Source organism: Talpa occidentalis, unplaced genomic scaffold (genome assembly GCF_014898055.3).
Source record: "Talpa occidentalis isolate TD23 unplaced genomic scaffold, MPIMG_talOcc4v2.1 talOcc4.5, whole genome shotgun sequence".
In the NCBI taxonomy this organism is placed as follows: Eukaryota; Metazoa; Chordata; class Mammalia; order Eulipotyphla; family Talpidae; genus Talpa; species Talpa occidentalis.
In genome coordinates this window covers 3,066,473-3,093,003 of record NW_023604861.1, presented here as the reverse complement: position 1 = coordinate 3,093,003, position 26,531 = coordinate 3,066,473, and the positions used below count along the sequence as shown (strand labels likewise).

General features: G+C 48.4%; 2 long non-coding RNA genes across 3 annotated transcripts in view; both read right to left on the bottom strand.

Annotated features, from left to right (window-relative positions):
* LOC119259602 (uncharacterized) overlaps positions 1-19,083 on the bottom strand; it is a 50,365-nt gene extending 31,282 nt beyond the window's left edge. For both annotated transcript variants that reach the window (XR_005128509.2, XR_008554226.1), the window contains exons 1-2: positions 19,038-19,083; positions 8,575-8,741 (exon numbers count right to left, since the gene is read on the bottom strand). This is a non-coding gene — a long non-coding RNA (uncharacterized LOC119259602). The remainder of the gene's footprint in view (positions 1-8,574; positions 8,742-19,037) is intronic.
* Positions 1-26,531, bottom strand: part of LOC129146883 (uncharacterized) — a 138,864-nt gene that overhangs the window by 89,436 nt on the left and 22,897 nt on the right. The window lies entirely within an intron of this gene.

The following is a 26,531-nucleotide window of genomic DNA, read 5'->3' as shown; positions in this document are numbered from 1 at the left end:
CTAAAGTAGACTGTGGTGACTGCATGTGTGTGCATGTACTGGAAGCTGATGCATACCTTAAATGGTGAACTGCACGGTGTGTGACTGTGAGCTAATGGGGCCCAAGGGTCTATGATGCAGGGATGTGGGTGCTCTGGGCTGAGGAGGTGATGTGCATCTGAAAGGGGTGAACTTCCTGTGACTCAGACAGTGACGCCAACCAGTGTTACTGCAATAAACTGTTTCCATAAGTTCAAAGGAGATTCATGACCTCCTGTGGCAGCTTTGTAAACTCTTCTGTATCCGCATCTTTGGCAGCCACCCATTGTGCCACATGGGTACTATAGACCCTCGTTGACAGGTTGCAAAGAAATTATACATTGATATTTCCACTTCTCCCACTGCGAGTCCACCAGGGAGTCAAAAATAAAACTATTTGAAAAGCAGACAGGGTATCAGTCGCCATATGCAAGGTCACAGCTCCATTCACATCAAGTGGGTGTTTCTGCCGCTGCCTCAACACCACTCTGCCTTGAGAAACTTCATTCAACCCAACCAGCTCAGATGCAGACATTCTTCCCCCACTGACTCGTGCTGACAGGTGTAGAATGAGCAAATGAAGTTTGGGGTGCATGGAGGTCAGCACAGGGTTCATTAAGTGTATTTGACCCACCAAGGGGGCAAGCTTAGCATCACGTGACCTCCACCAGTTCAATGCTCATTCTAGTTTCCTAGTCGTGATGAAGCAGAAAATCTGAAACCCCAAATCCAGATGGGTGGTCTGGTGACCAGCTGTGCAGAGCCAATGACAGGCAAAAAAAACAGCCCACGGTAGATGCCTGTGACAGCCACGCTCCAGAAGTAGGTCACTAAGATGTCAGTGTTTTGGTGCAAAAGTACAAATTAGGAGCTTAGAAATAACTTGATTAAATTAGAATACTACAGGATAAGAAGACCACACACAGTCAGTAAAAAATAAACCCAGGCCTAATTATTGTTCTTTCAAATTATTTAGAGAATCGTCGTAATTGGAAGGAAGAATTCCACGCTCACAGAGGTGACGCACTCTTCGGAACTGCCACCTGGATGCAAAACCGCAGAGTTAGAAAGAGCTTTTATTAATCTTCACCCTCCAAGACCATAGTGGAGACAAGCCATTCGGGACTTGAGAATGAGCCAGAGAAAGGCATCAGTGCCTCAGGTCACTGGACTAAAGTGGAGGGAACACAAAGCAGACCATGTCCCCAAGCTTCGCGCACACACAGGTCACTGCTGCCTTCCCCTGGATTCTAGTCCTCATTTAGGCAGTGAATAAAAACTGACATTTTCCTGTTTAAAGTGTGCGTTTGGTGGGGGAGACATTGAGTATTTTTAAATACCTGGATTATGCCTATTTCCGAATCAATTTCCTTTTCTTTCTTTACACAAATATCAGAATCAAGAAACATTTATATATAGGAAAGAATAAAGGAGAAGTTTAGAATCTCCTCCTTGGATATAAACAAAGAAAATCCTTCCCCGCAGCTTCCAGGGCCATGGGGGACAACACAGGGCTCATCATATTTGCAAAAACTCGAGAAAACTTGCAAGAGTTTTTCCTCAAACACCAGGGCTTGCTCTGACCCTGGGCGCGCAGGTGACCACCGGCTTCAAGGAAAGTCTTGAAAGTGGACTACATGGTCCTCAAGGCCCCACGCGTCCCAGGGCCTGTGTGTTTTAAGAAGCTCCAACTCAGTCATTTCCAAACATGCCTGGTCCTGCCCCTCCACACCTAGCAGGTGTCGCTTAGGCGGGTGTCACACGTGCATGAGGTTAGGGAGCTGACGATTTCCCTCCATGCAAGCCCACGCTGTAAGGACAGCAAGGGAACCAGCCACGTGGTCACAGTGGGGAACTGGTCAGGGCAACTGGAGGAAAGGAAATTTAAAGCCAAGCTGAATGACCCCTGGGGCCAAGGGCTGATGGGAAGACAGACGCGTGGAGGGGACAAGCAGAAACCGGGCGGTCTGGAGCAATGGGCAGACCAGGCCCGTTAGGTTACTTAGGTTTCAAGTAACCTAAGAAAGCAGGAGCACTTGAGCTGGTGATGGAGGACAAGAACAGAAGACCTGGAAAGGAGGTGCCACAAGACCGGAGACCCGGCTCACGCAGAGCCCAGAGCTGGGGCAGGGGGTTAGCGCAGCTGTGGACCAGCTCTAGAAACCAAGATCCTCGGGCGCCAACGCCCAGATCCCAAAGCCTGAGACCCAAGCGGGTGTCAGATGCTATCGGGAGTGTCTGGAGCACAGGCCAAGGGCAGAGACATGGAGAGGGAGCCCGCTGCGGAGTGTGCCCCTTTCGGATTCTGCAGGGACCCAAAATCAGCCACTACGCGAAGGCTCCCAAGGAGCGACCACCCCCCCCCACCACCACCAAAGAGAAGCCCGTGTCTGCGCAGTCTCTGCCCCGGCTCGGGCCAGCGCTCCCTCTGCCCACCCGTGCCTTGCGGGGGCCTCTGTTCACCCACTCTCCCCCTCCGCCGGGCAGCAGCCTCCTGCCTGCTGTGACCTGCACCTGCCGGGGCTTCTCCTCATGGACCCCCTCAGCGGAGGCCGCACCCCTCGAGGCTGCCCACCTGCGGGCCTCTCAGCAAACCTGTCCCATTGGGGCAGCGCTTCCTGCCCGCTGGGGTCTGTGCAAGTGTCCCTTACGCTCCTGTCCCTGTCCCTAATACACCCGCCCTTTCCATGCAACCCCCGCGCCTGCCTCGTGGAGAAACCCGCCTGGGAAGCGCCGCGGGCCTTGAAAGGGGAGCTCTGGGGAGACCTTTCCCGGAGGGAGCCCAAGGACCCCGCTCTCCAAAAATGACGTCACTGGGACACGGCTGGCCGAGCGGCCCAGTACTGGCCGGGGGAACTGGGCTCAGCGCTGGCCCCGGCTCACGACCGGCGCCCGGGAGTGACGAGCTGTGTGTAGGAGCAGAGGAGAGGCAGTCACGGCCCGGGGCAGGGTCTCATGATCGCCAAGCCTCTCCCCAAAGCCCCAAGGTAGAGACGGCTCCGTGACTACAAGAAGTGGGTTCAACTCACTTAAAAGCAGCTGGTGCTGCCGGCAGGCCCGGCCCATTCATTCTGGGACTCTGTCGGCTCAGCAAAACTCCTTCTCAGAACACGCCGCACCTGTGCTCGCACCAAGCGGACAACACGCACGGCAGGACCACGCGGAGTATTTCACGGCGGAGAGCACTCTCGGGTGAGCATTTCTGTCAATAGGGCAACAGGTCCTGACTTATCTTTGTCTGATCCTAAAGAAACTTGGGTCATCAGGACTGTAGCTCTTAATGGGCCCCATAAGTCCCGATGCAGAGGAGAAAACAAGGAGAATGACCGTTCAGGTATAGATGAATCACCCCCTCCCAGAAGAGAATCCTCCTGTAATAACCAACACTTGACTCTAAACTCGTATCTGAACTCACTGGCAGGAACTGAACCTCGTCCCTCCGGGATGCCTCAGAGGCTTCTTCACGTCTCAGCTGGGGGCAGGCTGTGAAAGGGCTCCTCAGCCTCTCGTGTCCACTCCGCCTGGGCCTTAGATCTGGCAGCTCTCCCAGACAGCTGAGGCCCTGGGCACCTCTGGACAGCCCAGGGCCAGCCTCTGCTGGACCGTGAGCCTCTCCATGGAGGACCCTGCTCCCCTCTCCAGGCCACCCTGAAGACATCGACCTGGTGAACGCGGCAGCCTGAGGGGGACACGCCCCTCCGCTTGTCCTCCAGAGCCTTGCTCCCTCTCCGCCTCGCCTTACAACAGGCCTCACGAAACAAGGGGAACGTTATACTTCAGCAACGTTTGCTTGTACATCTGTGACAATCCCAGGCAAGAACCAACCGAGGGGCTCCAAGAAAGGCGGTGACCGCACGGGCTTGACGGTGGGCTGGGGCTGAGTTAGGAAAGGGGAGGAAACCGTAAGGACAGATTAGTAAATTACCCCTCACACCAGACCCCACCTGCCCTTGACCGTGACCCCCCCCCAACTGGGCCCTGAGCTTATCTGCTCCACATCTTCCTAGTGAGGAAGGAAATTTCTGCCTCTCCTGGGGAAACAAGATCTTCAGTTTGTTTTATTTACCCTGTTTCTCTTAAACACTTACTACTTGAGTCTTCGTGTGTCTTTATAGCCTTAAATGAAATCCACCAGTGAGGACGAGGTGGGACGCTGCTGCCTCCAAGGACCACTACAGTCGGTGCCCACAGCTCGTCAGCGGCCGGCTCCGGCTCACCCACCTGCCGCACCCCCAACACACGCCAGAGCAAGCCGTGGGGACCATCGCTGTGGACATGGAGAAGTGACCTGACAGCTCAGTATGAAGCAGGAGACGTGAAGTTAAAGAAGCTTTAAATACCATAAATGTGGTTCTCGTTACATCAAAAATTCTATCACTGAATGGAAGACTGCTTGTGTGCTAAAGAGGATGTGTATTGAAGTAAAAAAAAAAAAAAAAAAAAATTCAGCAAGAAAAAAATGAGAGTAAAGGCTGGAAAAATGCTGTGAAACTTCCATGTAGGAAAGAGCATGAAGTTCATCTCAAAACTTAAAGACCCGTTTATCAGCTCAGAAGCAAAATGCAGGACAGTTTCTAATAAAGGGTGTGGGAAGAGTCAAAAGTGGCTGGTAGCAACAGATGCCTGCAAGAAATTAAGGGAGGAAATGCAGAGGTCAGAGACCCAGGCGGGAAAGCGTGGTCATTGGGGGGCAGGGTGGGGGGAGGTGGAGGCTGCCTTGCCAGGGAGGCTGCAGGGGCTGGGGTCGGGAAGACAGGAAGACCAGAGTCCCACAATTAGCGCCCTGGGACTTCCCTCGAAGGACCAGCTGCAAAAGTTAACATCAGAAGACAGGCCGAAAACCAGTAAGACCATCCACGCAAGTCCATGGAGGGATGGATTGAAGAGGTAAATTCTCCCACAGGTCAGAACTCAAAGAAAACGTAGAACACAAGCTCATAAATTAAAACCTGATAAAATACATTTTTGTTAGTTCCAATAACCTGTTTTGCTCAGGTCGTAAGTTTTAAATGTTCTGCTTACAAAATAAAATCTTTAAAGAGATGAGAGGAAATTAAAGAGAAAGATGTTTACCTGTGCTGTTTAGATTTTATAATTCTATGTGAAATATTTCTAAAATCTAAAATTTTTGCTTAGAAGGGATAATACATGGAAAAAGCATATGGTTTCACACGGGAAGGAGGTACGTAAGTGATTAGGATACTATTTTATAACCTTATTGTGGCATTTTACTCCAAATTAAGTCATTTAATGACACTCCTTTTGTTATAATTCTGCATTTTAGGATATCATTTAAAAATAATCCAATAAGCATACGTAGATGTTCTGATTTTAAAATACTGATTTTTAAATATTTGATGACTACCTATCCAAGAATAAATCCCAATCACAATGTAGTTTCCAGTCTCTGTAAAATGGTAGCCTGTCGATTGCACTTTTCAGACAATAAAAGATGTGAAAGCCAGGACCTTGTCCTTTATTATGATTAGTTACATCATTTATGATGATTAGTGACCATCATTTCTTATCAAACTCTCATAAATCAAAGTAGCAACTGAACTGGTTTATGCTGCATCAAAAAGAATGTTAAGCCTCTGAAGACATCGAGTTTCCTGGAAGGAACAGAACTGGAACAGACGCATGCCGGCGTCTTCCGCACACACAGCATCAACCCCCTCAACTTTCTTTACAGCTGGTTATGAAAATTCAGCAGATCAAGAAGGAAATTCTACTTGGATATTTTTTCCAGGGAGAAAGAGGCCCATCCCTGGACAAAGTTTTCAGCACTATTTACTACTTGTCCCCTGTCATGGGGCGGGGGTGGGGGTGGAATGTAGATTCAAGGCCTCTTTTGAGGAACTTTTATGTTACCGTTTAAAATACCTCTGCAAGGCAAGGCTCAGAAGCAGCTTTGGAGAGGCCGGTGCTGACAGGCTGCATTAAGGACAGATGAAGGCAGTGGCCGCCCGGGGGGACATGAGCATCTGAAGCTCAGCTACCTTCCAGGATGCCGCTGCGCTAGGGCTCACCTCACGTGCAAAGAAAGGCCCATGCACATGGCGTCAGGCGGGCATTCCGAAGCAGCGATGTTGTGGACTGGAGACATTCAAGTAGATGCAAGTTCAAAATCATGAAGATTTTTAAACTGGATGGGAGTTAAGATTGTAGGTGTCTCCAAGAAGGTTAGACATGGTGCTAACGATTTAAAGAACAATCCGCAGCCCCTCTCAAGGAGGCCAAGTATTGACCAAACACTGATTTAATCTCATCAACTCCAGTTACACGCCAGGGCCTGGTTACGCTCTTGCATGTCTGGGTCTAAAGAGGAGAAATTTGTGGGGCCGCTGATATCCACCCCAGGCCCCTTCTATGATAAACAGCCGACTTTGTTCACTGCATCTTTTCATTCAGAGCCTTTCACGAGCTGTGAATTCCCTCTCAAAGCACCTATCAGCATGAATAAACTGATAAAAGCAAATGTGTGAAATGCCTTTCACTTAGCTAACAGGCATGACTCCAAATTCTAGAGACCCCACTGCTTTCATCTGAAACCCTAACCCCTGGGGAGAGTCGCTGGTTTGATGGAAGGCCTGCCACTCATGTTACAGGATTGCTGGCCTATTGTGAGTGAAGGTTCATGCAAGCTTTGTCAGAATCGTTCCTGCCCGTCTTTCAGCTGATCTCATGACCGTGGTATCCCCCTTTGCACAGAAACCCAGATGAATAAATCCATTCTGCCTTTCCAGAACATTCATCCATTCCTCCCTCCATTCAATGTCAACAGCTGAGGGGTGACCTGGGGGCGAGGAGGTGACATCCTTGTGCCCCAAGCAGTAACCTCTGGCTAGGTTTATAAGGCAGTATAATAAAAACCATACATGGAGAAAATGGATGGAGCTTTTGGGCAGTATCAGCCAACTCCAAAGAGTGAGAGAGCTCAATATTGATGGCCACGAGGACCAAATGTGAGTAAATACAGCTCAGAAGAAAACGCTTGATGGGCTGAGCTCGCCTGGACAGACACAGACAGAAGGTGCAGCTCAAGTACGCGTGGACAATGTTTACTTGCTGCAAACTCGTTCACAAGAGAAAGTATCCACTTCAAAGCATTTCTACCACAAAGGAAGCTGCCATAATCAGTAAGAGCGACAAAAAGTAGATTAAACCCATTTGGAAAATCAAGTGTAATTCTAATAATTATCAATTATCTTATAATTGATAAGAATGGAACACAACAAAAATGAAAAGGTATTTGTTTAAAACAATGAAAATACATTGTTTTAAAATAACTGGGCTCAGGCAAGGACTAGTTCCCAGAATACTACACCCTACCTTTTTTACAGCAGACAAGATGATGGAGTGGATATTTATGTTCGAGGCAGTGTGCCAGAATCAGCCAAACATTAGTAAAAAGAGATTATGCAGAAATTAATAGAAGAACATGCAACACAGAATTGATAAGACTAAAAACTAGTTCTAAGAAAACTAATGAAACCATCTTCTGGCGAGAAAGTAACTGTAAAGGTGGCAGCAGCACTCTAAACCATGAGAGAAACAGGAGACACAGCTGAAGACACTAAAAGGATGCTACAACAAGCAAACACTGTCAGCAGACTGGAAAATGTACTACATAGACAAGTGAAAATATATATTTTTAAAAATAGATTCAAGGAGAAACAGAAGCCTAAAGTGTTTTTCTTAAACCTTCATAAGTAGTTGAAAAATCTTTCCACAAGAAAGCTATTGATCCAAGTGGTTTTTATAGGACTTTCCCATAATATTCCACTTTCATATAAACTTTTCCAGTAAACTGAGAAAGAGACTTCACTCTCCAACTCATACCAGGAGTCCTGTGTAGCCTGGATCCCGAGGCAGACAGGATGGAGCTTGGCAGGAAAAGTCAGCATAATCTCACTCGAGAATGTAGAAGCAAAATTCCTAAATAATGTATTAAACCAACTAAGTCGAGCTGTTAGGAAGAGAAAAAAAGACAAACTTGGGTTATGACCAGGAAAGCAGAGGGAGATTTGAATGAGGAAAACTTACAATTCCCCACACTAAAGGTCAAAGAATTTTGAAAATATTCATCTCAATACAGAAAACATTTAATAATGTTCATTTATGACACAAATATGTCACCAAAGAATAAGAGAGTCCTTAAAGGCACCTACAAAAATGTCATTCCTAAAGTCACCGATTTGAAGTAATTTTTTTAATGGACCTCAATAAAATTAGGACTTCTGTACCTTCATAGTCATCAAAAAATTGCGTAAAAGACAAACATGATATTTGCAACTGACTCAAAGGTACACTGGTTTCCAGAATATTTACTGGAGTCCACGCATCACTAAGAGAAGCCTGTAGAAATTCTCCAAGCCTAGACAGGCAAAGGTTCCGCTTCATTAGTCATCTCTGAAAGGGAAATTCAGCCACCACCACATACCGCGGGACACCACACAGGCTGCAAATGTGATGCAGTTTGACAACATTAAAGTCCGAAGTATATGAACTATAAAAGCTCTGGGGCAGTATCAGTAGAGAACTTGGACCAATCACCTTGGAACATGATTCGATCAGAACTGTGGACATCAGCTTATCCCACTGCCAGCAGTATTCAGAGACAGATGGCCTCACACGTGATGGGGAGAAAGGTACACCCATCTATGTAGTTGTTCGTGATAGCAGAAAACAAGGAGCAGCGGCCAAGCGTTCATCAAGAACACCTTGGATAAAATAAATGATGGATTAGAGACAATGCAGAGAATAACTCTTACCCTCACTGTTCTCCTGGAAGTGCTATCCCTGACCAAAGTGAGGGCCACCAGCAACCTCATGGTCAGCCAGGAAATGTACATAAATGCTAAACCTTTGGCCCTCTGTCAGAACTACCGGTTCAGTGCCTGTATTTCAACAGAACTTGCCTTAAAATCAGAGCATCCTGCCTGAAACCATCACTGACTCATCACCCAGTACAGCATGAGTATAGCATATTCACGCAACTGTGCATGCATGCATTAATCAAATGAGTTTCTCCTTGGGCCAGGGACCTTCTTAAAGTGCCAGGGGTATGAGTAAAACACTCAGGCACTAGTCTCAAAGAGCCCACACGCATGCGTGCGGGCACACACACGTATGTTGCACAGCCCTGCAGGACCCAATGGAACTTTTCATGCTTCTCCTAATGTTACCTGTACATCCTGGTCGTGCTATATTGCACAGCCCACCACTGTGCATCCATCTCCTCTAATGTCTTGTCACCGCTCCCGCTAGGGAGAAATGCTTGCTTTCACTCCGTTTGTCTCCTCAGTCAAGAAATTTCAGAGTTTAGGGAGTAACCTCAACTCTGGTTACATTTTACAATTTAACTGAACAGAGCAGCCTTTTCTACTGTCTCATGGCGACTCCTGCTCTGTTGGCCATTAAGCTGGTTTTGAGACGACTCAGTCACTGGGTGGGGAGACGTGACAGGGGCCTGTAAACTCGGTATAACTCCTACTCTCTAAGGGCTTCTCCCATCAGTGATGTGGAAGGTACCAGCCCTCCTACTAATCCGCATCACAATCATTTCTAAGATGTTTGCACTCTACAAACACCAGGGCTGCGGCAGTTTCCAACTGCCTGCCAGATCACGGGTGCCACTGAGACTGGGGTCCTGAGAGTAGCCGCCGCCCCGACCGGGATTGTGTAGGGTACTTGTCAAGTTTTGAACCAACAGACCCCTTGATTCAAGCAAGAGTGGATTTTCCAGAAAATCCACTACTTCAAGTCCCATCTAAAGTCTAAGAAAGTAGCTAAGTTCTAGACTCACTTCCAGTCAAGCTGTTTCTAACCTGGCAGGTTATCTGGCAAGACCTCAGAAAGGCATGCAGTCCTCAGCTAACGCCTGTGCCATAGAACCCGGCTTCTGAAAGACATCCTCTGGGCTGGTGCACAGCCAGCCCTGCTCAGGGACCCCCAGGTCACTGCGACGGCAGGAACTGGCCTCACCAGCCTCCTCAGAAGGGAGACCTGCAGGAGGCAGTCATGTCCCGCAGACCTGCTGTCCCACAGGCACCCTGGTGCGTCACCAGCATGACCCCACATTGCCTTTGGAAATAGGCCACGTCCCAGTGACCTGAACAGGGCAGTGGACTTACACCTGCCTCGCCTGTGCTTCCTCCCTCCAGACACACAGGTGTGCACCTGCCAGCCAGGAAGGGCAGTTATAAGGTGGTTAGAAATGCCACAAGCTGATAAAGGTCCTGCTAGTGATTCAGCAGTGGGAATATTGGTGCAACGCGTTAGCAAGTGACACTAATCAGGACTTTTTTTTGAGAAGGGGTTGGTAAATATTTAATAGCACATCCCTGGCTTCATGGAGCTTAGACTTCCTCTCGTTTTGCAAACGCTGTCCCAGTTCCACCCAGTGGCACATTTAAGATCTTGACTAACGAGGCTGAGTGATGTCATCCACTAACCACCCGCGTTAGCTTTCCAAAGGAACGTCGGAAAGCGCCAAACGACGACCTTCTTGAATGAAAACTTACGCTTCATTTCCACCTGCTAATATTGCCTGTTGCTCTTTGCGGAAATTTAAACCTTCGCAATCGGAGTTGATCTTAACGCGTATTCGTCGTGACCTGAGGTCACTGATTCAATTCACAGAGACCGCGTACCCACCCCAGTCACGGGCAAAGAAAGAGTCCTTGAATCTGAGCTTGCGAAGTTTTGCTGAAGATGGAAATACAGGGAAGGAGGGACACCCTGCAGGGGCCAGAATCATTTCTTCTCCATGGGCTGCCCAAGCCAGGTGGGCAGTGAGTCAAGGGCTGGTAGGTTCAAAGGTGACAACAGAGCTGGAGACTCAGCTGGGATGGGGCTGCTGGTGTGGCTCCGAGACAGGGAGGCTCCTTGGGTGTCTGCCCAGCAACCAGTACCCTGAGAATGGGGAAGCCAGGACACGCCTGGCCTCACCTTGGACGTGGGACCTGATAGCTGGGGTGGCAGGCAGCCCCTCCCTCCGGGTGGGGAGCCATGAAACAGGGCTGGAGAGGGAGGGGACCGACCGCCGCGTCCAGGGGGCTCTTCCTCCGTCAGCCTGGGGCGCCCGCCTGCAGACACTGCTGGGGTGTCCACAGAGCCAGAGTGACAGACTCAGCCAGGCAGAGGCTGCTCCTTCAGCAGAGACTTGGGTGCCCTTCAACCCGGGACACCCTTTATTTGGCATCCAGCTCTGCATTTGTACTTTATGGTTGAAGTAGCACTTCCCCAACTTCCATGTATGCAGTTGTTTGGGGAAGACTAGTTGAAATGCATGGTCCACAGCCCTCACCCGTGGACATCACGCTCGGCGCTGGGTGGGTCTGGAAGCCACATGTGACTGCGTCTCTGGCGAGGATGATTTTCAAGCAGTGGGAAGTCCCTTGATTTTACTGCCCAGCCAAATTAAAAAGCCACTTCTATTCATGAGGAACCTCACCTTCATGAGCCCACCTGGTTTGTGCTTTATTCCTGACAAAAAGGAATTGATATGCTTCCCAATTGCTTTTTTTTTCCCCCCAAGTAGTTTTGTTTCAGTTTTATTTATTGTCACTAATTTCCCTAGCTGTTTGACTTCACCCTCCACAGGTGCTGGAGCCTCACCCACCCTTCACCGCCACCACACCCATCAAATTCCTCTCCACACCCTCCCCTCTGGTCACCAGTATATTAGTCACAGAGCCTAAGAATTGTTCTCCTTTTGCTGCATTTTCTTTTTGGTTATTTCTATTCCATGAACGACACAGCCAGCAATTGTCTTTTGCTTTCTGACTTCTCATTGAGCATCATCAACTCAAGACCCATCCATTTAGTCCCCCAAAGCACAACGAATACCCTTTAAGATCAACTCAATCTGATTGTGAAGGTTTAAATTTCTGCAAAGAGAAATATCCCGATAGCACACAATCAACACAATGTTCTAAATCATTTTCATTTGTAATCAGTGAAACAAAAAACCCAGGACAGCAAGGTTAGCTGATAACAAATATGAGCTGATAAGGAATTTTTTGAAGAGTATTAATTCAGGCAGAATAAACTGTCAATGATGTCAACACACACCCCCAACTCTGCACCTAAAACCCACAAACCTGACCTTCAAACTCTGTACATGACAGCAATATAATCTAGTCAAAGTGTCAAAAATAATTTCTTTTGAAAGTAGAGCTAAAGTTTACCTATCTGGCGCCTCACTCAGGATAAGGCCCACCATTTCAGAACAGTGTCGGAGCTGAGCCAAGCATTGTGTTTATTACTGAGCTTGCAACACAGAACCCAATACAATGCCAGAGAGTCGTTTATTGCTCTTACAACCTCCCAGAAGAACAAAGATTCAAATTTCTGAGGTCTTGATTCTAAATTCTGCTATGTTCCCAAATCCAGCTATTTCCAAGAGCCTAAGATGCTTCTTTCCCAACCTCTAAGAGGTGATTTTTTTTTTTTTTTAAACGTTCATGTATGAATGAAGCAGGTCCTTGATCAAGCAATTAGATGAAACGAACCATCCGCTGCATGGCAGGGCAGCTTCAAAGGGCAGTGACTGTCCCACAGAAATGTCAGCGTGATGATTACCAAGACCAAGAATTAAATGACATTTTGTGTCACTTGTGGCAATAATTGCAATATTCACATTAGATTCCCAAAATTATACCTCAGGGTGCCACTAGAATCACACTGACCAGAAAAAGATACACAAGGGTTCCAGCCCATTTGTGTATTTATTCTCAGAACAGTTGTAAGCCAAATCCACCATCTGGCCAACTTCATGATTATTGACCAGCTTCCTCAACAGTATTAAGCTTCCTTCAAATAGGTGCATTCACCACACACACTGAAGTCTGAAACATTTGCCCCTGAACATTAAAATTATAAGTCATGGGGCCTCCCCTGTTGGCACAGCAGTTGAGCACTGGGCTGCAAAGCTGCCCGCAGCCTCTGCAGCGCTGGTTTGATCCCCGGCCACCAGCGAGGGTCCCACATGGCACGACAGACCTCTCCTGCCGCGCCCGCTGCTCCCCTCAGCAGTGTATTTTGTCAGTCTGTCTGTTCTGCTCCCAGCTCTGGCGCTGGTCAATCCTCTCACCCTCCCGTGCTTCTAACTGTACCCAGTGTTGTATAAATTAAAAAAAAAAATCTTCAAAAAAATAAAATTATAAGTCATGAAAAAGTATGTGTTCCTGTGATTTAGACAGTTCCATACTGGACATGCAGGGAGGCTTGGAGAGGCAGGAGGGGAAAGTGCTACAGGACAAGCCTGGTATTCGCATCACAGCACCTGCCACAGCCCAGACACCTGGAAGAACGAAGCAGCCTAACTCCTCGAGACGCCTCGGCCCTGGGAACCACCGGCCTGGCCTCCTCCGTGCTGACCTGTCCCAGTCTATACTGAGCGGATTCCATATGTGCGATTCAGCACAGGCGTCTATGAAGCTACAATGCAAGCAGTAACAATACCAGCCTGGGCAAAGCCTTCCTGCACCAAAATGAGGAATTAAGCAATGCCCAGACAATACGAGCATTTTCCATAGCATGATGTGTACAGACACAAATTACGCCAACATGCAAGATTCCCTTAGAACCACCCCTTGCCAAACGCAAATGGCACTTAAGTTTTCTTTGTATTTTCCTTCTTCATTTTCTGTGGACTGAGGAAAGCTGTACAGACAGTGGGAAGGCAGAAAGAAAATTTAATTAAGAGGAAGATAGTCTGCCAGGCTTTATGAATAAAACCAGTAAAGCATTTCCTAGCAGAGGAGAGGGGAGCCACTTGGCATTTTGCTCTTTCAAGGGGAAGGAACAGCCTCTTCCCAGAGGCCAGGGAGCAATCTGCACGAAGCTTCCTGGCCCATAACACGGGAGGAAGTTCCACGGACACTGTATTATTTTGCTAAAATTCTTGTAGGTGACAGTCTTTTTTCCAAAGGAAAAAATTAAACTTCTCAAAGAAGATCTTGCAGATACTGCATTAGGCCATGAGGGTGGAGAACGGAGGTCTCTGCTCCCTACCACAGGCTGGGGGCGCGGGGCGCCGCCTCCAGGTCACAGGCAGAGGGACCCGCAGAAGCGGCCTCTCTGGCCTGCCCCCCCGGGGCGCCAGGGTCACGGAGGGACAAGACGGTGGCACCCAACGAACCACGACAGCGCTTTCTACACAAGCCGAGAAGAGGCAGCGGCCCAGAAAATAGACGGCTTTGGATAACACAGGCTGTGGCATCGTCAAGGGGAGTGACTTGAGAATCGGCCACGGCAACACGCGCGGAAACCCTCAGCCCTGAACTCGGAAGGCTGCAATGTGCGCTGTGGGCTGAGAAGGCGTGCGCGGCGGGCCCACGCTCTTAGGGAAAAACGGAGCGAAACAAGGTCTCCTGGGTGGTGCCAGGGTTGGGCTAAAAGTCAGGACAAGGCGCCAGGGAGGGCATCGCCAGGAGAGTCCCACAAGCAGCGCTTGGGTGACTCGGGGGCGTCTGCGGGACCTGAGCCTGAGAAGGGATTTTAATGTCTCAGTTGTCAACCCGCTGCCCCCACCCCCGAAGAGCACGGAATGACCCCTGCCTTGTTACCCGCATCAGGGGCGGCTTCATTCACTAAATCGGCATTTAGAGAAAAGCAGTCCGGCCCGAGGGGCGGGAGACAAACACGGCTCCAGCCAGGTGGCGAGACTGATGGCAGCTGGAGTTTATTTTGCCGATTTTGTTCGGTGACTGACGGTGAGAGAGATGAGGAGCCAACGGTGACTCGAGTGACCTAAACAGGTGACCAGGTACGTGGCACCCAAGCGGCCAGCTTTCCGGAAAGCACGTGGAGCTGCCACAGCTGCGAGCTCCCCGCACCCCTCCGGAGTGGACACGACAAGCTCGGTCCTGTCCCTTCTGGGGCTGCCCCACGCAGGGCCAGCACGTCACCCCTGTTCTCTAGACAAGGACTGGAGTCCCGGACATGGTGTCTCAGATGCCAGGAACCCGCCACACACCGCCAGCCTCAGCCTGCACCTGCCCCACCCCAGGCACCCGGACCCGCTCAGAGGCCCTCGCTAAACATGCCCCTGCCGGGCACTCACAGCATCCACCTCGAGACATGAACTCAACTCTCTCCTGGTCCCTTTCTCAGAGGATCCTCCCTGGAACCCCCGCCAGGGTCCTGGGGTGACACTTTCAGAGGAAACTGCGTTTCCTTCCTCTAAAAGCAACTTTCGCAGGGGAGGGCGGAGCTCTTCTGGTGACATTAGGAGACCGGGCTCTATTCAGCAGTTTCATGTACGCCCAGCAAGAACCAGCAGGTGCTCCAACCAAGTGCAGGAGGAGGAATCAAGCTGAGCTCTGCCTGGCCGTTGAGGCGCCGCCCTCCGCCCCCAGGCCCCCTCAGTACAGCCCCTGGAGCAATGGCTCCTTCTCGCCCCACCAGGCTGGGCGGTGAAGCCAGGGACTCCGCGGGGCTGTCTGCTCTCCAGGAGGAGCCCTGCAGCCTCGGGAAGCCAGCTCTCATTACATTCTTTTGATTCTGGGCTTCCCTCCGATCCAGAGAGGCGGGAAAGGGATTTGCTGGTTCGCCCCACCACTGTGGAAACAAAGTGAGTACAGTTTTCATTAGAGACATCTACCAAACAGCACTGAGAGCTGAGATGCTGGCTCATTAGGAGAACGCAGCTTCCAGAGAATCCACCACTCCTCCTTCATCTGGCGGCGGCTGCCATGGCCACAGCGCGTCCAACACTGATGCCCTGGTTTCCAAAATTCACTTGGAACTCTGTCCGCACCCGCCCCACCCCCAGCGGTTCCAACTCTGAGAATGAAGGCATGAAACACATGGAAATACAATGTTCCAATCCATCTAATTAATGCATTAAGTCCCTCATTTGCATAGTACAAATTTCCCTCTATGCTTTCAGTTGCCAGGCAATCGCCCGCCTCAAGAAAATATATTAACAGTTAAAGCAGAGCTTAAACAATAAGGGAAATAACAGACATCAGCCCAATTTCAAAAAGCATATTTCAGAAAGGAAAGGGAAAATCCATCATGTAAAGGGACAGAGGCACAAAGTAGCTGAATCACCCGATTTTGAAAACAATTGACAAAGTAGCTGAATCACTCAGTTTTGAAAACAATTCACCCATGGTATGTAAAACCACCTCTCCTCCCCTGGCAGGCAGGAGGACATCAGCTCCAGTCTGTGCAACAGATGCACCAGCAAGGCCTCTGTGCACCCCCAACGCAACTTGGTCAAAAAGGGCAGAGAAGCCAGCCCTGCCTCTACGGGGCAGGACACGAATCTGACCAGACACACACGATCTTCCACAGCAGCACTGGTGGTGAAAACCAAAATGCGCCCAAATAGGGGTAAGGTTTTGAGCCCAACTTATAATGAACAAAGCACTATAAACCATACTGAATCACTGCAAAGAGGCAGATGGAGAGACAACTTTGATCCTAAATTAATCCCAGCTTCTGTCAAAATGCCATGTGGACCACAGGCTGGAGGGGGTGTGGCGGGGCAGGCCCACTGTGCATGCTCTCTGAGCCAGACTCACACGTGGGCACCCAGGTTTCACCTTTTGGGGGGCTGGAGGGAGCAGTGCCCAGAAAGTGAGGCTGTGCCACCTTTCCCCCCTCAGATTTCAAATGAACACCGCACAGATGGAGCGTGAAGATGCCTGTGTTCCAGTGCCCTCGCTCAGGCTGAAAAGGACATTTCAAAATGCAGCCCTGTTAGGTTTATTCCCAAGTATTTGATTTTTTTTTTTTGTTTCAATAATAAAAGGAATGGTTAGAGGCAAAGGACCTATACAAAGAAAACTATAAAACACTATTAAAAGAAATAGACAAAAAGAAATGGAAAGACATCCCCTGCTCATGGATTAGAATTAACATTATCAAAATGGCCATCCTACCAAAAGCAATATACAGATTCAATGCTATTCCAATTAAAATTTCAATGTCATTCTTCAATAAATAGAAAAAATATTGATGAAATTCATATGAAGTCACCAAAAACCCCCGAATAGCCAAAACCCTCCTGAAAAAAAAAAAAAGGGGGGGGGAATGGAAGCATCACTCGCCCAGATTTCAAACTATACTATAAAGCCATAATAATCAAAACTGCATGGTTTTGGAACCAGAACAGACACACAGACCAATGGAACTGAATAGAAAAACCAGAAATAAACCCACCGATTTATGGTCAACTAATCTTTGACAAAGAAAGAATATGCACTGGAGCAAAGAAAGTTTGTTAAATAGTACTGGGAAAACTGGGTCCTACATGTAAAAGAATCTTGACTACTTCCTCATGTCATGCACAAAAACCAACTCAAAATGTATTAAAGAACTAGACATAAGACCTGAAACCATAAAATATATAGAAGGAAATATAGGCGAAACACTACATGACATGCACATCAAAGACATCTTTACAGACACATCACCCAAAGCAGTGATAGTGAACACAAAGATAAACAGCTGGGACTACATCAAATTAAAGAGCTTCTGCACAGCAACAGACAATAACAAAAACAAAGAGAAACCCCACCGACTGGGAGAAAATTTTTGCACACAACACTAATAAAGACTGATCACAAAAAATCTACTAAGAGCTGATGAGACTCAACAAGGAAAATAATCCAGTCAAAAAAAAAAATGGGCAGAAGAGCTAAAAAGAAACTTCTCCGAAGAGGAAATGCAAATGGCCAACAGACATATGAAAAAATGTTCAGCATCACTTGTAATCAGGGAAATGCAAATCAAAAGTACCATGAGATACCATCTCACACCAGTGAGAATGGCACATTCTAGCAACAAATGTTGGCGAGGATGTGGAGAAAAAGGAACTCTCCTGCACTGCTGGTGGGAGTGCAAACTGGTCCAACCACTATGGAGAGCTGTGTGGAGATTTCTGGACCTACTAAACATAGAGCTTCCATAGGATCCAGCAATTCCACTCCTAGGTATCTACCCAAAGGACATAGAAACATTAATTCCAAAGGGTGCCTGGCACCCCTATGTTTATAGCAGCACTGTTTACAATAGCTAAGCCTTGTAAACAGCCCAAATGCCCAAAAATAGATGACTGGATCAAGAAGATGTGGTCCATATACACCATGGAATATTACTCAGCATTCAAAAAAGATAAACACATGCAATTTGCAGCAACATGGATGGCGCTGGAAGGGATCATGCTCAGCGAAATAAGCCAGAAAGAAAAAGAAAAATACCGGATGGTCTCACTCATAGCAGGAATCTAGAAAACTTAAATAAGGGACCAGGAAAATGAATAACTATAAGAAAGTGAAAATCAAAATCAACAAACAACTATGAAGCAGAGACACTCTATGGGAGGGTGGGGGGGCGGGGAAAGGAGGAATTGGGGGTCAAAATAAGGGGGTTGTAATTGTATAGGGAAATATAAAAATAAAATTTAAATTAAAAAAAGAAAATTACTGGGAAGGAGGAATTTTCACCCTTTTCAGATGAGTACACTATTTGGACAGCTAAAACTTATTTCTCTAAGCTATGGAAGGGTGGAAACTGCAGAGTCGTTACAGAAGCCAGCTGAGTGTTTTCAGCCCGCACACCATACACATTAGAAAGGCACCTGTTCACAGGTAAGGGTTGCTGGCAGTTACTTGGATCTCAAAGTCATCTTATGATTCGTATGCCAGTCATCAAACCCCAGGCTCCCGCCCCCAGCCTGCAGCAGACCCCTGGCTACCTTCCCCACCCTCCTCTGTCCTCTGCCTCCCTGCCACCCCAGTCTGGCCACACCCGACTGCTCCTGGAGGGTCAAATGCAAGCACTACCTCTCCTCCTGCAACCTTTCTCTGGGCCTGTCCTGGCTGTCCATGTCCTGGCCCATGGTGAGGTGTCATAAAACTGCACATGGCACCTTCTGACACCTCACAGTGGGCCAGGATGTGAAGTGGGGTCCACCTTCTGACCTTCCCCCCCACCATACAGCACAGACTGGACTGTCAGGCTACCACGTTGGGATTCAGGAACAGGCATGCTGGTACCTGCTTCACTAGCCCTTGGGGCAAGCAGGGAATCCCTGGTGTGTCATGTCTGCCAGTTTTTTGGGGTGACTATGCCTATCTGGTCAACTTCAAGCAGCCAATATGACGTCACAATGTAGTGTTGGGGAGAAACAAGCAAAAGCTCCGCATCATGAAGTGTTTTCATGATGCAGATAAAAGGGCAGAGACCTTCACCGTCAGAGCCCACTGCAAAGAGCTGAATTTGGTGGCTGGTATTTCTAAGATGTCCTTTAATATTATTTAAATCTCAATCCTTAGTTTGCCAGAGAACTCAGTTTTCTGGAAATCTGAAGATTAGTCCCTCTGAGCTAGTACGAAGAGGCCGCTTTCCTACTCCAGCAGCTTTGTGTGACTTTGGAGAAATGACATCTGGGGCTTCCTCACCTGGAAACACAGTCACACACTTGAAGTCACTGACAGATTAAACATGAAGATCTTGCCTCGCCGACAGAGCAGAGGGTAGCCCTGGCTGCGGTGTTAGTTCCAGAGCATAAACCCACGGCCCTCAGCACTGCATTTTATGTTAAGGGCTTACTTTATCTTTGCAGGATAATTTCTTTAATTCTTTGTATCTCATTTTATTCCTAGTCATCTCCCTGTGTAGACATTGGGGATTGTAGTCAGAAAACACTGCCCAGGCCTGGGCATTGCCTTTTGTCTTACCGTAGATCAGCGTCCACAGTGGACACAACTACCAGATCCGCAAGATTATGTTCCATGAAGTGTTTACGGAAAGCAAGATGATGTCCCAGAAAAGGTTCCAACAGGTGGTTTGGTGGAGACTGGTCATGGTCTGCTAACGTAGCCCATACCAGAGACTGGTCACGAGTCTGGACAAATATGTTTAAACTTCACATGTGTAGGATGCTTTGAGGTGCTGTCACGAATTACAAGCGCTAAAGCAAGCACGTGAGGAGCAGATGCTGGCAGTCGTGGAGAGCCAAGCCCACACCACCTCTGCCGAGGGAAACTGGATGTGGTAACCCTTGTAAAACTTGGGCAAGCCATGGCCAAGCAACAGAGCTGCTGGTTGCCAAGTTCAGCCAGACTCACTCCCAGGCAGAGCTGTCTGCGGGACCATGATCCTCACCTGCAGAGTCCTTCCTACTCCACACAGCTGGCCATCTCTCCCTTTCAGACGAGCAGTCTGCTCATATGCACGCTCTGCAGAGTTCCTGAGCTGCTCCAGCACCTCGCTGCTTCATCATTCCATCTCCCCTCCCAGCCAGGCCTCCATTTTTTCTTGCAAGTTCACAGTATCCTATAACCTAACCCAGCACAACAGACTCACTGACCCTTTGCAACTGTTCTCCCTCTCACTGAACTTCAAAGACTTGTCCATGTTCACGACCTACTTATTCACTTCTCGTTATCCACACAGTCCATGAAACCAGTGTTTTGGCCTCACTCCTACTGGAACCTTCTGGAACAAGCCAGTGCCTCCCATCACACACACTGGTCACCCTTCGGCTGTCTCCAGGGCACACCTCTGCCATATTTGACCTGGACTCTGACCAGGTTCTCGTATTAAAATTATACTCATTAGACGACTCAACGAGCCCTAGTTTGCGAACGACCTCTGTCCATGTCCCACGTCTTTCCACACCCACATTTCCAGCTGTGGATGAGTCTTCCAAATGAATCCTAAAAAAAATGCTTAAAATAGAACACAGCTGTCTCCCAAAAAGATGTGTTTCAGCTCTATTCTACTTCAGCTAATGACATCATTAAGTGCCCAGGAGATGAAATACCTGACAATCATCTTTGATGGGTTCCTTTATTTCACACCCACATCCAAAGTCCTGGCACCTCCCGGTAGAGAACTGAACCTCTTCCTCCCCACCGGTGCATCCACCCCCACTCCAGAGTGGTCTCTGTTCCAGCCCTCCAGAGTCTGTTCCTCCTCCACTTGGCCCTACAAGCCCTTTCTGGTTCCTTACCATGATGTGTTCCTTTCAGAGGCTTATCAGGACGGGGTAAGGTGCAGAGCTCCAGCCCAACACGTAAATATTTGTTCAGCCTCCACCTCCCTTCCCAGCACTGCTCGCCATCCACTGCTTTCCCCAGAACACCTGTCTGTGCTTGCTGCATAGCTCCAGCCCCTCCCGACTCAGGGCTGCTCCCTCATCCTCCCTCTTCGGGTCGTCTGTCTGGGACACAGTGCAGCTCCCCCAGAAGCCCTTCCAAATCTCCCGCTTGGACGCTCCTTTCCTCCGTGAATGCTGGGGGCCGCCACAGAAGCTAAGACCCATCTATCTGCAGCAGGTCCTTAGGGCTGTGTATGTACAGACACCCTCTTGTCATGGCGCCCTGCTTCATTGCACCTTTTTTACAAATTAAAGGTTGAGCCTTTTCTTAATCTGTGCACTCGCACTGTTGAGATGACATATTCCCAGCACAAGTATATTCACTACTTATAGTTACTGATCAAGAACAGGCTGGCTTTGGCATAGTCTATTGTGGTTGGTTCAGAAAATACCGATGAGATGCACCTGAATCACTCTGGTGTCACAGCGCTGCACCTTAATTGTTTTAATCACTCACAGCTCCTAAGTGTTTTACACAAGAGGAGGTACTTAAGAATTTGATCAAGGATCTTGTGAAAGTCTTCTGTGCCAATCTCGATCCACCTGCCCTTATCACAGCAGAGTTATTGAGGAAGCAAACCCTGCCCTTTCTGTACTTCCCCTTCAAACCTTAGTCCCGTTTACGGCACCTGTTTCCTGGTCAAATAATTATTTAACTTGTGCTCAGATGTTTTATGATCAATTAGGCAAATTTCAGGACTCCCTCTTACTAGTGCCTCCGCCCTATCCGTGCCCTTGAAAACCTCATAAAATGTAAAGCTCCTCCCTCCCCAGCCCAGCCCCTAAACGCGGTACCCAGGAACTTATGCACAAGTTCAGGTTCAGATACCAACTCCTCCCTTCAAAGAAATCACTAGATTTCACATGAAGGATCCTTGAATTAGGGCGATGTCTACAGTTATCAGAATTATATATGCAAACTATAAATGCAAGCAATCACTTAAAATTGATAAGACAACTATAAAAAAATTAAGCAGTTAAGACTATTTAGAAATCCCCTGACTCATCACAAGTCTCACGACTCCACCAGAATTCCAGCATGTTCAGAAAGCAGCTTCCCTTCAGCATTTTTAATAGCATACACGTCAAAAATGTGTTTCTAATGTTTTCCGAACTGCTTACGGACAGCTAATATTAGTTAATGGTTCTGATGAGTCAGTTTAATGTCTACTTCCATGACCTCTAAATACAAGTAAAAAATATTTTAGATCTAAGAAATTGGAATGGTGCTTGGAGCATCTGACTTTGTATAGAATCTTTTCAACCTAAGGGAAGAAAAGGAATCATAACAGCAATGAAAACCATTTTCCTAGAATATTCTGTAATATAGTTCTCATGACAAACTAAAAAAACTATTACAACGTTAGCTATTAAACTCTTACAAAGCCTGGATCTGCTTGTTTATAAGGTTTAATGATTTATTTTTACACAAGAGCTGGGGTACAGGCCTGAGGCATGGGACTGTGAGAGGATTCACGAGAGACGGAGTGGGGAACAAGACAGACTCTGAAATACACTGCTGAGGGGGAGCAGCAGGCGAGACAGGAGAGGTCTGCTGTGCCATGTGGGTAGCTCCCTGGCAGGCCGGGAATTGAACCGCGCTGCAGAGGCTGCGGACCGCTTCACATCGCGGCGCTCAACTGGCTGTGCCACCAGGGAGGCCCTGTTTATAAGGTTTATTCCTCAGTCTGTTTATTGCAGACAAGAGTACGCTTCCCATCTCTCATTCCTCCATTTCATTCAATCATCCTTTCAACAGGATTTGTAGAACACTTGTGTCGGCGCTGAACTTGGTTCTAGAGAAACAAGATTGGGGCCTGCCTCCTCCTTTTTTCATAAAACCTAGGGAGGGCCTCCCCCGGTGGTGCAGCGGTTGAGTGCTGGCTTGCAAGGCTGCTTGCAAGGCTGCACACAGCCTCTGCAGCGCCAGTTTGATCACTGGCCACTGGCGAGGGTCCCACAAAAAAAAAAAAAAAAAAAAAAAACCCCTAGGGATCAGGTGACAGACAAGTAAAACATTTTGAAAGTACAATTGTTCCACGATTTCAAGAGGCAGGACTCCCGGCTGATGTCCACAGTGAAGTCCTTTGACGGGAGTGGGGCCGGCAGTCACCCCAGTAGGTTGGTAATATGGGGGAAGGGGTGACACCTTTCTTTTAACACTGTTATGATACAGGTAGACAAGGAGATATGTTTACTAAAATTATGCATGATGCATGTAATTATAAATATTATACAATTTATATCATTATAAAATAACTATAAAATACATAATGACACAAATGTTAATGATACCAATGCTATCTCTTATCACTCATCTTTGGCCCATGATCCCTCCATGTTGACTCAAGTCACACCTACGCATGAGTCCCTGATACTTTCCTAAGAAGAAGCAGGACATTTCCAACCAGGAAAAGCAGCTACCAGCTCCACTCTCCAAAGACAACATTCTAGAATCTGACGAGCTCTTCTTTGCAAAAACTTTAGAGTTCCACACTCACATCTGTTGGTCAAACGATTTAGTTGCTGCAGCCCACAGCAGAGAACATCTCAAAACCTAAGGTGACACAGATTGTCACTCACACTGTAATACTGAGTGTTACTCCTGCCTCTTGTTCCTGGTTAACGTGAGGACCTTTGTCTCACTGAAAGCTCAGCCACGGGTGGAGGTGAGAGACGTTTCAGTGTAGGAGTGTCCTGCAAGGAGGGAAACGAGGAGGGCTGACATGGGGAATCGGGCACGTATGTCACCAGCTGGTGCTCACGAGAGCACGAACCTGTGGGTTCTTTAACCCCAGCAAGACACGTAAGTGGATTTGTTGCTTTAGAAAAGTCACTGTCGGGCCTCCCTGGTGGCGCAAGGAGTTAAGTCTCAGCACCATGAAGCTATTGGCAGCCACTGCAGCACGAGTTCCATCCCCGGCCAGGGAGATACACGGTGCAGCAGACCTCTCCTGTCTCTCCGCTGCTCCCCTCAGCAGTGGATTTCAGTGGATCAACCTGTTCTGTTCCCCACTCTGTCTCTGGTGAATCTTTTCACCCCCCACACCTCTGGCCTGCACCCCAGTTTTTGTGTGCATAAATCAATCTTAAATATTTAAAGCCACTGGGGCCTCACTGCAGAGACTGGCTGGATGAGCAGACGAGCCCGCCTCGGCCAGAGCAAGTTCCTGAGCAGCCCCATGGCAGGAGGAGCCCTGTTGCCAGCTGGCTCTGGCCTTTGGGTCAGTCTGTCTCATCCTCATTAGGGCACACTGAGCGTCAGTGGCTCTCAGAGCTGTGGACAGATGAGGGCCTGGAGAGGTGGCCCGCATGCCCCGGCAGCATTCACAGGTGGCATCTGATGAGCTCAGACTGCAGGGGTCACCACCCCGCTTGGTCCACGCTGGCCCTTCCAACTCGAACCCAGAATCTCCTCACGCCAGGAGCATCCTACCCAGGTTCCCTTGGCAGCCTGAGGAGCCTCCTGGCCAAGCCCTGGTTCACCCATCTTTGCTGGTTGCGAACATCTTGATAGACTCATCCCAACTACCTGAGACACTTTTTTAATCATGCCAGAGTCACAAGCTGTTGTTCCTTTGTGCTACAGTAACCTTTTCTCAGTTCCCAGGTAATATACTGCTTAGTTTGACCGAGGATTAAATGATATTCAAGAAGTGTCTACACTGGTAAGTTTGGTCATCCCACAAGCAAATGATTCCGCATCCCCTCCACAAACTTTCCTTTTGTGGGGTTTAGTTTTTGTTTAGTGCTAAGAACGTTCAATGTTGAGCTCTGTACTCTTGAATTTGAAAGCACATAGTACGAATTGCTGATGAATAGATTCTCACACCCTGCTGCTGTCCAGTCTTCATTCCCTCTGCCTGCAGCAAGCACTTGCCAGGGCCTCAACAACTCCACTTAATGTGGAGGAGGGGGCAGCCTCCGAGAAAAAGCCCAGCTCCAAACTCACTTTCAGGACAGACCTCACTTTGCTGTCAGGCCCCATCAGTAAGGACCCAGGAGTCAACTCTGGCATTGTTATCTGAGCTGTGCAGTTTTCATGGAAGGTAAGTGTTTTTATTGCATGTTACATGCAGAATTCAATAAAACACCAAAAAGTGAGACTGAATCAGCCAGCCTCCACTCTGCATATAAAGACGAAAATCAGGGTCAACATTCCCAAGAGGGGAGCAGAGGTTGTACAAAATTGCTTTGTCACCTGTGGAAGAAAATAAACACTTAATTTCTGGAATTTTCCTTGGGACTCAAAAGCATCAGAGTAAAGCAGATTGTACTCCAAGGGAAAATAGAAGGAGCAAGGTAATGGGGTTCTTGCAAATAACCCACTGGAGGCAAAGAAGAAAGGGCCTCGGAGGAAGCAGAACATCGTGGCAGTTATGGGTGTAATATTTTCCACATGTCCCATATGTTTTCAAATTACCAAAGTGCAACTCTTTCCCACAGCCTGTTTGCAAGTGGACCTGACAACCAAGCCCACGGAAATCAAAGGCTGTAATCTACTATAAATTCTGCCACGCTAGATGCAACGAGTATCTGTCAGATTTTTTTACTTAAACTTCTCTTCCTTTCAGAGAGCAGCATCTGGCTCTAAACTGCACATTTAATTGAAAAATCCTTTAATAATAGCATTAATTTTCATCATTTTGCATTCCGGCAGTCTGTGACAAGGAAACAGGCTCTGATGTGGAAGGCAGCCAGGCTGCAGGGAGAAGGCAGGGTGGGTGTGGGAGTGGAGGAGGGCAGGGGAGCAGGGAGAACTAGTTGCTTCCCCGCAGCCCTGCCCCCGGGATAAAGTCCAGGGCCGTCTTGGTAGGTGATGTCTTTGAAAGAGATGACACCGCACTTGAAGCTTATCAAAAGGCAAACAGGCACTTCAGAAGGACAAGCCAGCACCGGTGGCAAAGGCCAAGGGCCCCGGTCCTTGCAGCGAAGTCAGCCATGACAAGTGCCATGTGCAATGCCCCCTCTGCGTCAGTCCCATCTCTGTGCATCTCTTTGCAAATGGCCCAGTGAACCTTCCCAGGCAGAAAGGGAAGCCTGTCCTGGGCCTGCTGGGCGGAGCAGGGCGTAGAGGAAGGGTCCTGTCAGGCCATGGGACCAGAGCTCCTGAAAGCCGACACTGGCTTTTAAAACCTGAGCGAATATCCCAGAAGCTGTGGCTCTGTGGAAGGGGCACAGAGGCGCAGGGCAGGGCGACTTCCAGGAGGCTGGGTAAGCACAGGAGAAAGCCCCCCGGGCTTGGCTCTCCCGGTCGCCTGGAACCAGCCCCAGAGAAAGGGCAGACAGCCCCACAGCGAGGCTGGCAAGCCCTTTTGTCAACCACACACACCCTGGGGTGGGGACTCCTCTGCGGTTGCCATGGCCACTGCCTGCCACACTGAGT